Source organism: Solanum verrucosum, unplaced genomic scaffold, assembly GCF_900185275.1.
Source record: "Solanum verrucosum unplaced genomic scaffold, falcon-dt-bn FXZP01000007.1, whole genome shotgun sequence".
NCBI lineage: Eukaryota > Viridiplantae > Streptophyta > Magnoliopsida > Solanales > Solanaceae > Solanum > Solanum verrucosum.
In genome coordinates, this window is record NW_026020177.1 from 3982150 (window position 1) to 3996554 (window position 14405).

Genomic DNA, 14405 nt, shown 5'->3' on the forward strand with positions numbered 1-14405 from the left:
ATTTTGAATTACAATTTTGGGTTTGAATTTTTGGTTTTTTCATCGAAATAAGATTTAATTAGAGTAATCGTGGGATTTTTAGGGAGAGGTTTTAAGGGTATATTTTTCATTACAACTTCCAACATATCATAGGCTTCAAGATATGATTTCAGTTTTATTGACTATATCTGATAGTTTTCACCAGTGAAATTTTTTGAGGAATTTAAAAAGAGACTGTTGCTTGCCATTATTTTTGGTTAAAAATTGGTTTAGAAAATCTTGTGCATTGAAAATAGTATCCCTAACGGGTTAAAATGTGTAGCCCTGACGGGTTAAAAAGATTGAAAAATAGCCCATGCAGGTTAAAGTAACATTGTAGTTCTTTGGAAGATTTCACAGATCCCGTAAGATCAATGAAGCTCTTGATACTGTTGTTGGAGTTTTTGAAAAATGGGGAAGCAAAAAGTATTGATCAAAATGTTTGTCGATGTTTTCATTAAGCATAATAGGGATTTAAATAGCCAACTTGATAAAATAATCTGCAAAAAATTTGCATAAGAAAAATTCAAAAAAAAAGAAACTAAGTAACCAATCAAAACAACCTAACGAATACTTACAATTTAACTTACCCTAAAACTAGGTAACATATTATGCTAAAAATGATTGCAGTAACTAAAACCAAACTCAACAATTGATATATGATCCTTATAGAGTTGAGGAATTGTTTGTGTTTGACTGAAGATAGCATTTTTATGGATTATATTCAGTATTTTATGGATACATATAATTTTCAAATGATATTAGTTTAGAAAGATGTACAGTTCTTGATTCAAAGTGACACATAAGTTGATTTTTACAAACCAAAGGAGAAGAAGTTCAGGGTGATAAATGTTTACGGTAATTTCACTGCAATGACTAGATACATTCCAACCATTAAAAAGCTAAATACTATCATGGGGGAAAAGTTTTGTAATGATCCTCCAGATAATATTTGTGATTATGCCTCTAATTCATCATTAAGAGTTCTTCTATAGCGACGTTGGGACTGACAGTTCGGTCACCTCGTCATTCTTTTGGTTATATGTGAGTTTTAGTGTTTTGGAGCTTTTGAACCTTGAATGGTCATTAGTTATCTAAAATTCAAGAATAGGATCGGAGAATACAATTCTAACAATTTCATCAGCTCTAGAAGAATTATTTTAAGCTATTAGTGTGGTTGGCATGACTCTCGAGGCTCTCTATGCGAGTTTTTGCAATTTGGTGTATTAAATATTAAGTGAAGTCCAAAACATGACTTTAGTCAATATTCTGAGTAAATGAGCTTGGATGAGAATTCCGTCAACGCAGTGTAACAACTTAGAAATTGGAAAGTTGGATTAAGAAGGGAAAGTTTAGTTTTTCGGTACTGGTACTAAGATTGATGAGTCCCATCTATGGACTGTAAAAGGGTCTACGATCCATAGAAGGCGAGTCTTAGAAGTTGAGATAAGTTCGGAGAAAATTCAAGTTTTTGAAATTTGACCTACGAGTGAATTGGATGGATCATAGTAAGTTTGATGGATCGTAGGATGGTTTTGTAGAATTGAAACAGACTTGGTGGAATTTTGGACTCAAAGCTGAGGACTACAAATGCGCTCTACGGACAGTAAAATGTTTGATGGCCTGTAAAAGGGTTTCATAGAAAGTTGGCCAATTTTGTATCCCAGTATCTTGACCTATGGTTGACCGGTACGGTTCGTAGAATGTTCTACAATCCATAGGTCCAAACGATAGAGTCCTCCGGCATTTATTTCTTAAGGGTATTTGGGTCTTTTCCTATATATTAATAACTATACTATATTGTTTTGACGTTAATTTTAAGACCTATTACAACCTTTCAACTCCTAAATCTACCAAAAACCCTTTCATCCTCTCAAATCCCCAATTCTCTCAAGTTGAAGGAAGAAAGTTAAAGTTTCAAGCTTCAAGTCTATTTTTGTTCTCCATTTCATTTAGCATTTGCTTATCAAGGTATGTGGGAATTCACCAATGGATTTTCATTCATCGATTGGGTCCCAAAAGATCTAAATTCTTCCAATTCAAAGTCACCTAATTTTGATTAGGATTCATGCAATTTCCATGTGTCTTATTTGATTTGGAGTTAATTGTTCAATTTCAATCTTTCTATGCATGTTTAGATTCAATTACGTAGTTTTCAATCAAGTTCATATGAACTCTTGCATTATTCATGATTTGACTATGCATATTTGAAGAAAGATTTTGAAGTTATGAATATGATATATGATTGTTATGCATGATTTATGAAAAATGTTGTAATGATCCTACTCAACTCAGTAGAATTAAGTAGCCAAATAAAGGAATGGATGTAGTGGAACTCGAAGTCGAATTGCTGAATAATAACTGAGTCTGAAATTAACAGCTGAAATCACGAGTCATTAATTCGGTGAGCATCAATAGTTATATAACTATCTAGAAGGAAGGAATCACTTAGCGATAATTCTGGTTAAATATTCCTTCTCTTTCTCATACTCTCTCTCTCCTCTGTTCTTCTTCTCTTTTCTAACTTCAGATCTTTTTCTTCCTTCTACAGATTCGAGACTCACCATGGATGCCCAAGTAATTTAGTTATCATAGACTAATTCAGTTTTTCAATTCCTTGTAGTTAATATCCAATTTTCCAATTGAATATAATCAGAAAATTGTCCCAAAAACAAGAGTTTCTCTTTTTATTTGTGAATTACAGTCAGGTCTTTATAGTCAGGTCTTTATTGACATCCTAACAATTGGTATCAGAGCAACGTCTGAGCGACCTATGTGGTAGAGAATGACTGACGGAACAAGAGTTAGGATGTTGGAAGAAAAGCTAGCTAGACATGACGAGGTCTAAACGGAGGTACTGGCTAATCAACAGGAGATTCTAAATACACATACGGGGATCCAAGGAACGTTGGAGTTGATCCTTGATCGACTAACAAATCTTGAGAGATTACCTAATCGAGCCCATGAGGAATACCAACAAGTAGACGACATACTTCCTAATCCGGCTTAGTAACAAAGGCCAAACAGTCTACAGATGGTTCACATTCCCCCTCCCAAGTGGGAGTTACCTAGTTTTGAAGGCCATGAACCTAATGTTTGGCTCAGAAAGTGTGAAAGGTATTTCAACTTGTATAGAACATAGGAGCATCAGAAAGTAGAAGAAGTTGCCTTGTATTTGAATGGGTTAGTAAAGACTTGGTATCACTCTTTAGTACTGAGTAGAGGGTTGGTTAATTGGGTGGATTTCAAGGAAGAGTTGATTAGTTAGTTTGAAGATGAGTTGCTGGATGACATTATTGAATAGTTTAACAGGATGGTTCAAACAGGTTCAGTGGATGAATTTCTAGGAAAATTTGAGGACCTTAAAGCGCAAATGCTTGGAAGGAATCAACACCTCAATGATGCATACTTTGTCACGCCGCCGAGACTATACCCTGGGCGGGACTGGCACTCAAGAACCATTGTTAGCCCCAAGTGAACCCTTGGCCTAGTAAGACTCTTAGCGGAAAACTTACTCAACAAGAAATGTACTTAAATACAACCTTAAATAAACTGTCTGAATAGATAAACTGAGAAAGTTTAGAAATAACATTCAACTAAGCCAAAGAGGCAACTCAAGATTCAACATATAACATAAGCTATAATAGGATAATGTAAAATGAACCAACTAACTATCTATGAATCCTCTACCAACTGAGATGGAGGTCGGGACAAGACCCACAACATCCTAAGCAACTAACTAATCAAAGCAATAAAAAAGGAATCCTACGGAAAGCAAAGAGGCTCACCAACTGACTCTGAGTGCTCAACTGGATCAACGAGGCGTTGGATGCTGATCCAAGTTACCTGTATTTGTATCATAAAGAGATACATGCCAAATGGCATCAGTACATTCAATGTGCGAGAATGTGAGGGGAATTCTAAACAATACATAAGCTTGACTTGGAATCTGAAAGAAACACTTACCTTAACTTTACTCAGACTCATGGATACTTAACTCAAATGTAGAATTAAACAACATCAAAGATGCAGTTTATATGAAGCTTTTCAAACAGTAAGAAACATTTCAATATACATATATAGTAAAATAATACAACTTTCTAGGATTTTCTCTAACCGACAACTATTACTATGAGCTATGTGATGATACAACCTCTCACCCACGCTGCCAGAACTGTCCTATAACCTACCAGGATAAAGAACACTTTAACTAAGTGGATCCACTAGTCTATGCTAAGAGGCACTAAGGAATCATCTAAAAAGTATGACCCTTCTACCCACGATGGCTTCATGGTTTATGGAGACTTGAGTTATTATGAACTCGTCACCATACCGATGCTCAATAATACTCCCAAAATACTCGGCTCATATGTTTAAAAATAGAAACTCTTTCTGTGGTTTGAGATAATTACTCAAAAACTAACTCTAAGGTTGTCTTGGAAATCGGTGTTTCCTCTCTTGTTAAATGTGAAAACATTTACTCTTTGGGAATACTTAGATCCCATATACTCTTTTTAGAGAAATGAACTCCATTTGTTACTCTTACTGAACTCAAAACTCAAGTCTTAAAACAAGATTAGAGAATTTGTAAAAGACTTCTTGAAAGGACTCTAAGAACTCTCTAGACTTGGCTCTTAACTTTCCTTGAATTTGAATTTATGATTCAAGGTTATGATTCATGTTATGGATTATTTCTAGGAGTTTAGAAGTCATTTATAGTAGTTAGAATCAATAGGAAGTGTTAGTATACTTTCGAAGGACTTAGACGGGCTAAACGATGAAAAACGGGTTGGGGCGGACGAACCTGGCACATTGCTGGCGCACCGCGCCATCCCCCAAAGTTCAGAGACCCATGTTGGGTGCACTACTGGCGTGTCTCCCCAGCCTTCCTAGTGCTACGGGGGCACACCGCACCAGCTTTTCCCCAGTCAAACCTGACGAACTTCCAACTCATTTTCTGATCTTAAATCGATTAAATTCGATTCTTTTTCTCAATTTCTTTTTAGATTCAGATACCCAAAACATATACACAAGAATCTAACTCAAACACCTCAAATAATCAACACTATAACCTTAAGAAACTCCTCAAAAACAAGGTTACCACTAAGCCTGCTACTGCTATGAGCTATAATTCCCTTTCAAAGGCCTCAGGAAGCTCAGCCAGCAGACCTAATGCTTTTAAACTTAGTCCTGAAGTTTTTGAGTGCAGGAAAATCAATAGGTTGTGTTTTCGATGTGGATACAAGTACACTATAGGACATCAGTGTCGACCAAAGCAATTGAATTGCTTAACGGGAGAAGTGGAGACTGTTGAAGGAGTATTTGCGGAGGTGGAGGACCCAACCTATATGGACCTAAGTATTGAAAGGGAGATAGAACATGAAGTGCAAGAAGCAGTCAGTTTAAATGCATTACCACGGAGCAGTCAAGGGGTTAATACTATACTGGTGAGTGGTACTGTTAAGAATAAGAGCCTCACCCTGTTGATTGATTCAGGAAACACTCATGGTTTCATTGATCAACACAGAGTCATTGGAGCAGGTTATAAAGCTAGTTATTGTGCGCCAGTAAGAGTCATTAGTTAATGGTAACTATGTCATGTGCACATCTCATTGCCAAGGGTTTAAGTGGAAAATGCAAGGGAGGTCCTTCCAATAGGATCTGCTTATCATTCCTGTAGGTGGATGTGACCTTGTTTTGGGGAATGACTGGATGAAAAAGTACAATCCAACCAAGTTTGATCACGAGAAGAGAGCGACATTTGAGCGGACTTATGTTGATATCCTATCTTGATATCCATACTTTTTCAAACTGTAACAAGAATCTCCTTAAAATTGTATGTGTAATATACCACAAATACAAAATATTATAGTTGAAAATAAAATGACTAAAATGAATAAACAATTTTTTAGGCTAATGCACATATATCTCGCTTTCTTTAAGATATTCAAGCTCAATAAGGCATAATCTACACCGATCCATAAATATATATCTTGACTTGTCCCCTCAAGGATACAATAGCCCAACAATGTTGTACAACTTAAACAACTCCGGATTAGTTGAAGAGCTCAAAGCTCCACCAAAAAACACCTTCATTCAACATATAAATATTCTCTTTTATCTAGTGAATATAGTTGAAGACTAACAGTGGCAGATCCAGAATTTGATGGTTGTGGGTGCTCAAGCCGAAAATAAAATTATTTGTAGAAGCTTACTAATATCTTTAGTTTAGTTAGTAAATAAAATACAAAAAATAAAAAAGTTGAAAAACAATTTAAAAGAATACAAACAAAAAGTCAACTGTAAAAATATACTTAGTAAAAAAAACTATGAGAGAAGAAATTCAGTTTGTTTTTTTCAAAAAGAAATTGACACTGATACCAGGATTCGAACACTCGATGGAAGGTCTCATTGATCTTTATATTCACCTCCAGAACCAACGCAACATTGAGACCTTTGTGTATATCGGTCTAACGAATGTGTTATACCAATTATCCAATATTTTCTATGTGCATATATAAAGTTTTCGTCGGGGTGAATGGGTACTCAAGCACCCGAAACTCACTATGTGGGTCCGCCCCTGAAGACTAAGAATATTTTTATTTCTCACAACTCTCTCTATCTTTACACTAATCTCAATATAAATCTCATCTTTCTTACATTATTTCTTTTCTTACTTGAGATACTTCACAAAGGAAGAAACATCACTAGTTATTTATAGGTGAATAAGTCTTCCATATAATAAATGGCCAGAATGAGGGGTATCAATGTGGGTAGATAAATGTGATAGATGTTACATAAGTTACAAGATACAAATGGTCATATGAGTTACAAGAAGCTAATGACAATGAGAATTACAAGAACTAATGGTCATATAATTTACAAGAACCAATAGTCATCTTCAACCACAATTTATATCCTCTAACATATGCACTTAATATTTTATTTTAATAATAAAATGCATATACACCAATACTCACGAGCTCGCCGGAGCTTGTGGTGTGTGAAGCTGGACCGGTGAGGTTGAGATCTGGTGGTTTCGTAGGTTGGAGAAGAAGGGGAAAATGGGGGTCATTTGAGTTTGGTTTTCGCCGGAGGACTGGGACTGTTGATTGATTGGTGTTGATATGTTCATCGTTGTGCTCGCCGGAGCTTAGTGGTGGTTCCGATGGGTTCGGGATCTGGTTTAGCCGAAAAAAATGGAGAATGGAGATGGTTAACCGGAGTTCACCAAAGCTCGCGGTGGTGGGTTGTTTCCGGTGGCTGTGTGGGTTTGTTGGAGAATTGTTCGGTGTGTGTTGTTTTGTGATGGTTTGGATTTGAGTTCCTGGTAGCAGAGATGGAAAGAGAAGCGCGAGATGGGGTTGTTTGTGTTAGAATATGCACAACGGAAGCTATATTCAGGATCACAAATCTTACATGTAGACTAAGCAATATAACATGAACGAATTGGAAGAAGACTAACCTGTTGAAGCTTCTACAAAAGTCGTCCAGATGCAAAGAATCCAGAGCTACGATCTTCTCCTATTTCTTGATTTACTGTTACTACCAAGTTACTTGTGTGGGCAAGTATTACTTGTTTTAAAGGATAATTTCTTTCATGCCACATCCTGCATATTTATACTAGTTTTCCAACTTAAGAATGAATAGGAAAATCGTCCAAATAAATTTCAGGCTTAATGAGCAATCAAGAGGATCTTCAAAATGAGAATAAATTTATATTAATACAAAAAACGTTTTCATCCATTTAAGGCCAAACGTTTTTGTCATTAACTCAATAGTTGACTCTCAAATAATTCATCCTTTAAAGAAGATCAACAATAAAATTATTTTGTCCTTCTTTTCAAACTTGGCCAATTAATCAGGCATAGTAGGGACCGTATATATATTTAATAGAGGCTTCCAATTACGATAATAATTCTTAAATGAACGAATTAACCATATCGCAATAAATTACAAATTATTCCACTAAAATTCTTTAATTGCACTCCTCGATTTAATTTCGAAATCTACCACTACATCTTATTTAACCCCACGTGTTAGAATTACCGACACCAATCAATTAAATCAAAATTTTCTGAAAATTTAATTGATTGACTAAATTAATCCTTTATTATATTTACTTAACTTATTTCACGTGATGGATATAAAATCCACCTGCAGGGTTTTCACGTGAAAACCTATAAGTAACCATAAAGGGGTGTCTTCAACTCGGGTCCGAGACACGGTTCTATCAACTAATTATTATTTCACTAATGTAATTTGTCATTATCTAATCTATTAGGAATTTATTGACTCATCAAAAAGTCTCACATTTTAATAGATTAAAACAATAAAATAAATTACATAGATCATAATAATTATATCAAGATTAAGAGTATAAGTACATGTAGTGGACTAGAGAATTTATTTATAAATATTCAGAACATAAACAAATGTCTCTAATTGGTCCGTTCAATACATACAAAATGTACTAGCATAAGAAGTTGAATTTAACCATTCTCATAATTAAGATCAAATTATATTTAATCTTGTGCTACGATCATCAAGATGTTGGTCCTACTTCATCTTTGATCGTGAACATAAATTTATAACTTATATGCACCGACAATTTTAATCTTTCGGTATGAGTTAAAATACTCCATACACAAAATTGTCTACTATATAAGCAATGGACACACATATATACATAATGATCTATTTAAACAAAAAATTTATTATATTAAATAAATAACATAAAAAATCTTTACAAGGGATTAAATAAAAAATACTATAACACAATTACATGGTTAATAGTATATCCCAACAGTTTGTGAGGAAGAAATGGGTTGTTATGGTTCGAAAATGGTGGTGGAATAGTGGATCTAGCTGGAGAGGAAAGGCTCTGGTACTATTTGAGCGGTGGTGGCCTTTTTGGTTGCTGGAAGCAGTGAACAACCATGGTTTTGGGTGGTAATGAGTCTTTTTGTGGTGGTAGACTTGCCGAATTCTGGCGGATCTTCGGAGAGTTTATCATCGGAAAAAATAATGATCAATAAAAGAATTTTTCAAAATTAAAAATTACACCCCTTAAGGCATCTCCAACCCTACGCTACATTTTACACTTCAAATATAGAGTTCTCTATGATTTCAGACAATCAATTTCAACTAAATTCTTTATTTTACTTTCTAAAAAGGAATCTTCTTCTCTCCCTCAATATTATAATACTAGGAAAATTACCTGTGCTTCCCGCGGGAATTCAATACCACGAAATTTATAAAATAATACTAAAAATCTATCAGTCATTAAAACTAAAACACTATATTGTCTTACATACAAGATTACGTAGTAACAAACATTAATAATGTAAGGGAAAATGAAATGGTGTCAGTGAGCCACTCAATAGGAGCAAAGTACACAAATAGTTAATTGTGAAGAAGAAGAAGAAGAAGAGGAGGAGGAGGTTCGGAATTTTCATTGTTTTAAAATGAGAGGAAATCCCTCTATTTATAGACAACAAAGGGTAGTGTGAACAAATGTTTATTGTGCCTTATCGGAAAGGTTACGACTATTTCGAAAAGTTGCAGCCATTCGGAAAGATCACAATCTTTCATAAAAGTTGCAACTTTTCATAAAAGTTGCAACTTTTCATAAAAGTTGCAACTCTTCATTAAAGTCGCAACTTTTCATAAAAGTCACAACTTTTCACAAAAGTCGCAACTCTTCATAAAAGTCGCAACTTTTCATAAATGTCACAACTTTTCTTGAAAGGGGAAGCTAGTTTTGGAAATAAATAAATTAAAAGGGAATTCTGGTTTGTGGTGGCGCCACTTAGGCGGGCCTAAGATTCTCTTTTATATGTATATATAATATGATTATTTCCATTTCATTTTCGTTTCCCTATTTCATAATATAAATCAAATTACTATTTTTTGAAAATAATCACCCTATAATCTATATAATCTTCATATAATATAAAATTTTATTCTTTTTCAAATTCTTCATTTAATAAAAACTTATTTTATTCTAAATTCCTAAAAGTAACATAAATGCGACAAATATTATATATAATACATACGAGCAATTTTTGTACTTGTGTTTTTATGTGTAGCTAAAAATTATTTAAATTAATAGTTTTATCTTGTATCCAATTATTTTGTATACTAATTTACTCCCCTGTTCCATTTTAAACTTTGCTACATGTATTTTCATGCTCATTAAAAAGTGTAGTTTAATCATTTATCACCATAACATCAAACTGGATTGTTTGAATTATCATGTAATTTTGTGCATTGTTCATAGTGAAAATAATTATAATTTTAAATTACATATTTAAAGTGAAAAAATCTTTTAAAAATTAAATCAGAAAAATTGTTAATTAGGGATGAAAGTGGTATATTTATCAATAATATGTTTTTAGTTATTATATTACTTAGAAAGTAATTTCAAATATTAGAGACTTAATTAATAGTCTTGTATAATATATATAATATTAAAAATAATTTTAAATTACATATTTAAAGTGCTAATATTTTTAAAAAGTAAAATAGAAAAATTATTTATTTTTTATGTTATATTGCATTTTAAAACAATTACAAATAATAAAAACTTAATTAACGATGTCATAAAAATAATATTAAAATAATCAAAAGTGAAATTGAGAGATGACTAGTAGTTCTCCCAATTTGGAGAACTACTATTCACCTCTTTATAAATGGAGTATAGAGAGTAATATGGAGAGGGGTTGGAGAGGTCATTTTCTATTTTACTCTCCATATATAGAGAATGAAGCATAAAATAGAGATGTGTTGGAGATGGTCTTATCAAAAATCTTATCCATCAGCACCAACTTAATGACTAAGAAATTGTTTAAATAGAAAATTGAAAAACCGCCTTAGTACAATACCACTTTATTAAAACTGTGGACTAAACCACTTGTTAACAAAACATATGTGTATGCGATCTTATCCATATTTAAATATATTTCTACACTGCGCTAAGAACATAAAAAATGAATATTAATAAAACTAACAAATAAAATGGATATTAACAAACGTAAGGAATAAAATGAATGGCATGTCAAATATGCAATTTAATATAAAATAATGATTTAATCAAAGAAGCGATATTCAGAACATATGCAATTGATTCTGACAAAAAATAATGTAATTAAAATTAACTAATAAAAATCCTGAAATTTTGAGAAATAACGATAAATATCGATAAACTTATTCAAAATTATAAAAATGTATTTTGAACTATTGAATAAATAAAACTTTAAAGTTATGAATTTTGAAAATGTTAGGCCAAAATTGGGTGTCAACATATGATATCCAAAGGTATTTCTAAATTAATTTGGATAGTAATTCTAAAAAGTTTCGGATACTTAAGAGATATTTTAGAAGGCCAAAAAAAAAGAAAGAAACGGTTTCCTTTGAGATAGTCTTTCTGAAAAAATATATGTGATTATTCGTAAAACAATTATTTCCTTAAAAGTTTGTCTTTTACAAACCTTTTTATACCCGATCACTGATTTTTTGATCCATTACAAATTCTTTACTTTCTGTCTAATCTACGATAATTTCATTATTATTATTATTATCATTATTATTATCTATTTATTTCTTTTAATCAATATTAATATTGTTATTCTTACTATTATTATTATCATCAACATTTTCGTTATGCAAATTTGAAAATCACTTACAACCCTCAACTTAGTTTTTAAAAAAAGGGAAAAGTCTCTCAAATTTGAGAAAATGCTTGTATATTTGATACATTAAAAGTTGGGATCACCCATGTCACTATCATTAAAAAAAGGGACATTCGTGCCATTATTTTTTAATACTCTGATTTTATGGTTTTGTAAAACCATTTTGTACATGTAGCCAACGTTCTCGTTTGACTTCTTTATATTTTTAATCAATTTAGTGAAAATTCTTTCTCCCACCCTGATTTTAGGTAGTCATTTTCCGCGGCAAAACAAGTCAGGTCAACCTCAGATGACCTTATAAATTAGAGGCTCATTCATTCATAGAAACCAAGAGAAAAAATTGGAGGTCAAACTGTTGAAGCATAGTAACAAGCTAATTAATAACTGCACGATTATTCAATTTTGTCAAAAGCATACTCAAAATTGTTTCTATGTAAGTATATAATGAATAGCTTTCTTTTTGTGTCATATTTTTTTTTATCTCTTTAGTGAGATTACACCAAATATGTTGTTGTGTTGGATTTATTAAACCTTTATGCAGCTAAAAAAGTTCCACAAATAGACGTATAGGTCGGAATTAATCTCAAGTTTGAAAAAAAAGGTTTTTGTCCTTCAATACAACCTATTGAATTATCGAGATGCATTGTATTGCCTTTTTGCAAGGAGCTTGAATATTTATCTTATGATAATTTTCTATTAGTACATTTTGAAATGCAAGTAATTATGGATAGTGCGGCAATTTTCTTTTCTCCTACACCATCTATAGCTATCCAGGAGCCAACTTAAAACCCTAAAAAATTACTACTAAAATGGAATTCAAGTTTTTGATATTCCTATCACGATTATGGAACTTCGAAAGAATTTACCGCAACTCCTTATAACTATTTAACTTTCGTTAAAACATAATAATATAGAGTTTAATATCTAAATAGCCACTCAACTTATGATAATGAATTACTGAAGTCACTTTTCTTTGTTTTATAGTTTCTATAAGTCAGTTAACTTTGTTTATATAGTCCATTTAGCTTGAAATAAATTTTATAAATTTTGAAGCCCACAATATATGAGGGCCCACCAAATACATAAGACCAAACCCTAAAAACTAGCACCCTTTTGGTTCAAAGGAAGTGACATCCGTGGATGCCCAAAGCTCTAAGCTTTTCAAGGAAGATTTCGAAGGAAGAAGAATCTCTCCTGTCACCATGATTATGGACCTTCTAACAGTGGTTATGATCGAAATTCTTTCATGATTGACAATCAAGTCCATCTTCCGTTGTAAGATGGTTTGTAAACTTTGGTACCTTATTTTAACTTTCGACTCTTTGTTTACTAACATGTATCACCTCAAAAGATCATCTGATTTTCCCAGCATTTTGCTTTCAATTAATGATTTTGTACGGTTACTAGTAGAACTCAAAGCAGATGATTCTCACCCCGTACACAGAGCTATTGTGTTGAGCCCTATGTTTCACCTCCCTTCACCCAAATTTTCTTGGGGTAACATGACATTAATTGGTTCTTGCAATGGATTTCTATGTTTGTTGAATGGTAGGAGATATGACGTAGACCATTGAATTTACATTAGCAATCCTATTTTAGGTGAGTATTTCAAGGTTAAATTGCCCGAATGGGATAAAAGGATTCGATGTGTTTCTTATGCATTCTGCTTTAGTAAAGCCTCCGGCCAGTTTAAAGTATTGCGATCAGTAGTTAGAAAGTCTGTTGGAAGTCTAAAAGTATCTGAATTGGAGGTTTTTACTCTAGGAGCTAATGAGAAATGGAAAAATGTGGGCAAGGCTCCAGAACCTATATGTGGATTATTTAGTAAGGTTAACATCAATGGTGTTATTCATTGGATGGGTTGCAAAAATAATGACAACATTTACTCATTTAACAGTTTTACTGAAGAGGTGCAGTCCTTGTCACCTCCGCGTGGTCTGCAAACCCCATTGTTGGGCTTGACGCTAGGGGAGTTGTGGAATTGTTTGTGTTTGTCTGATGATAGTCATAATCAGTACATTGGTATATGGTGGATGAAAGAATACGGAATAGCTGAATCTTGGACTAAACAACGCACTTTGAAGGATAGTATTCAAGCTGATATCCGTGGTGATAAATTTATACCAATCTTACTTTGGAAAGATGGAGAAATCTTGATGCAAAGAGATCATGGCACACAACTTGTTTCTTACAACCCAAAAGAAAATAAGTTTACGAAGGTGAAAGTGTACGGTGGCACTGGATCAACTAGCTACACTCCAAGTTTTTACTCACTCAAGACTGTAATTGGGGAATGTTTTCAAGTCTCCTATGCCTTTCCGAAGATTGAGCTAGTTTAGATGTTCAATTTGTCTTATTTCTTCCTAGATATTATGTTTTGTAAAAATGTTTCTTATATTATTTAGCTTAAGACCTGGGAACTTTTATTGTTTTATGGATGCTTTTGAGGTCTGTTAGTAACTTGGCAATGTTAACTCTCCAAATTTGCATTCTTTTTTATCATTTCATTCTACACTTGTCTGAATAGAACAAACTAAGGAACACAACACTGTGCTATCTGTAAAAATAATAGGAACATTCTCAAGGTGTATATATATATATATTATAGACAATGATGTCTTCCATAAGAATTAATACCAAAAAGTAAACTAGTTACCCTCTAAAATAATAAATTTCAAAACTAACAGTAGATAC

The 14405-nt window shown here is 32.9% G+C and overlaps 1 pseudogene; it reads left to right on the plus strand.

Moving 5' to 3' along the window:
• Nucleotides 1-5138: 5138 nt before the first annotated feature.
• Nucleotides 5139-14050, plus strand: LOC125829110 (F-box protein At3g07870-like; annotated as a pseudogene).
• The last annotated feature ends 355 nt before the right edge of the window (nucleotides 14051-14405 follow it).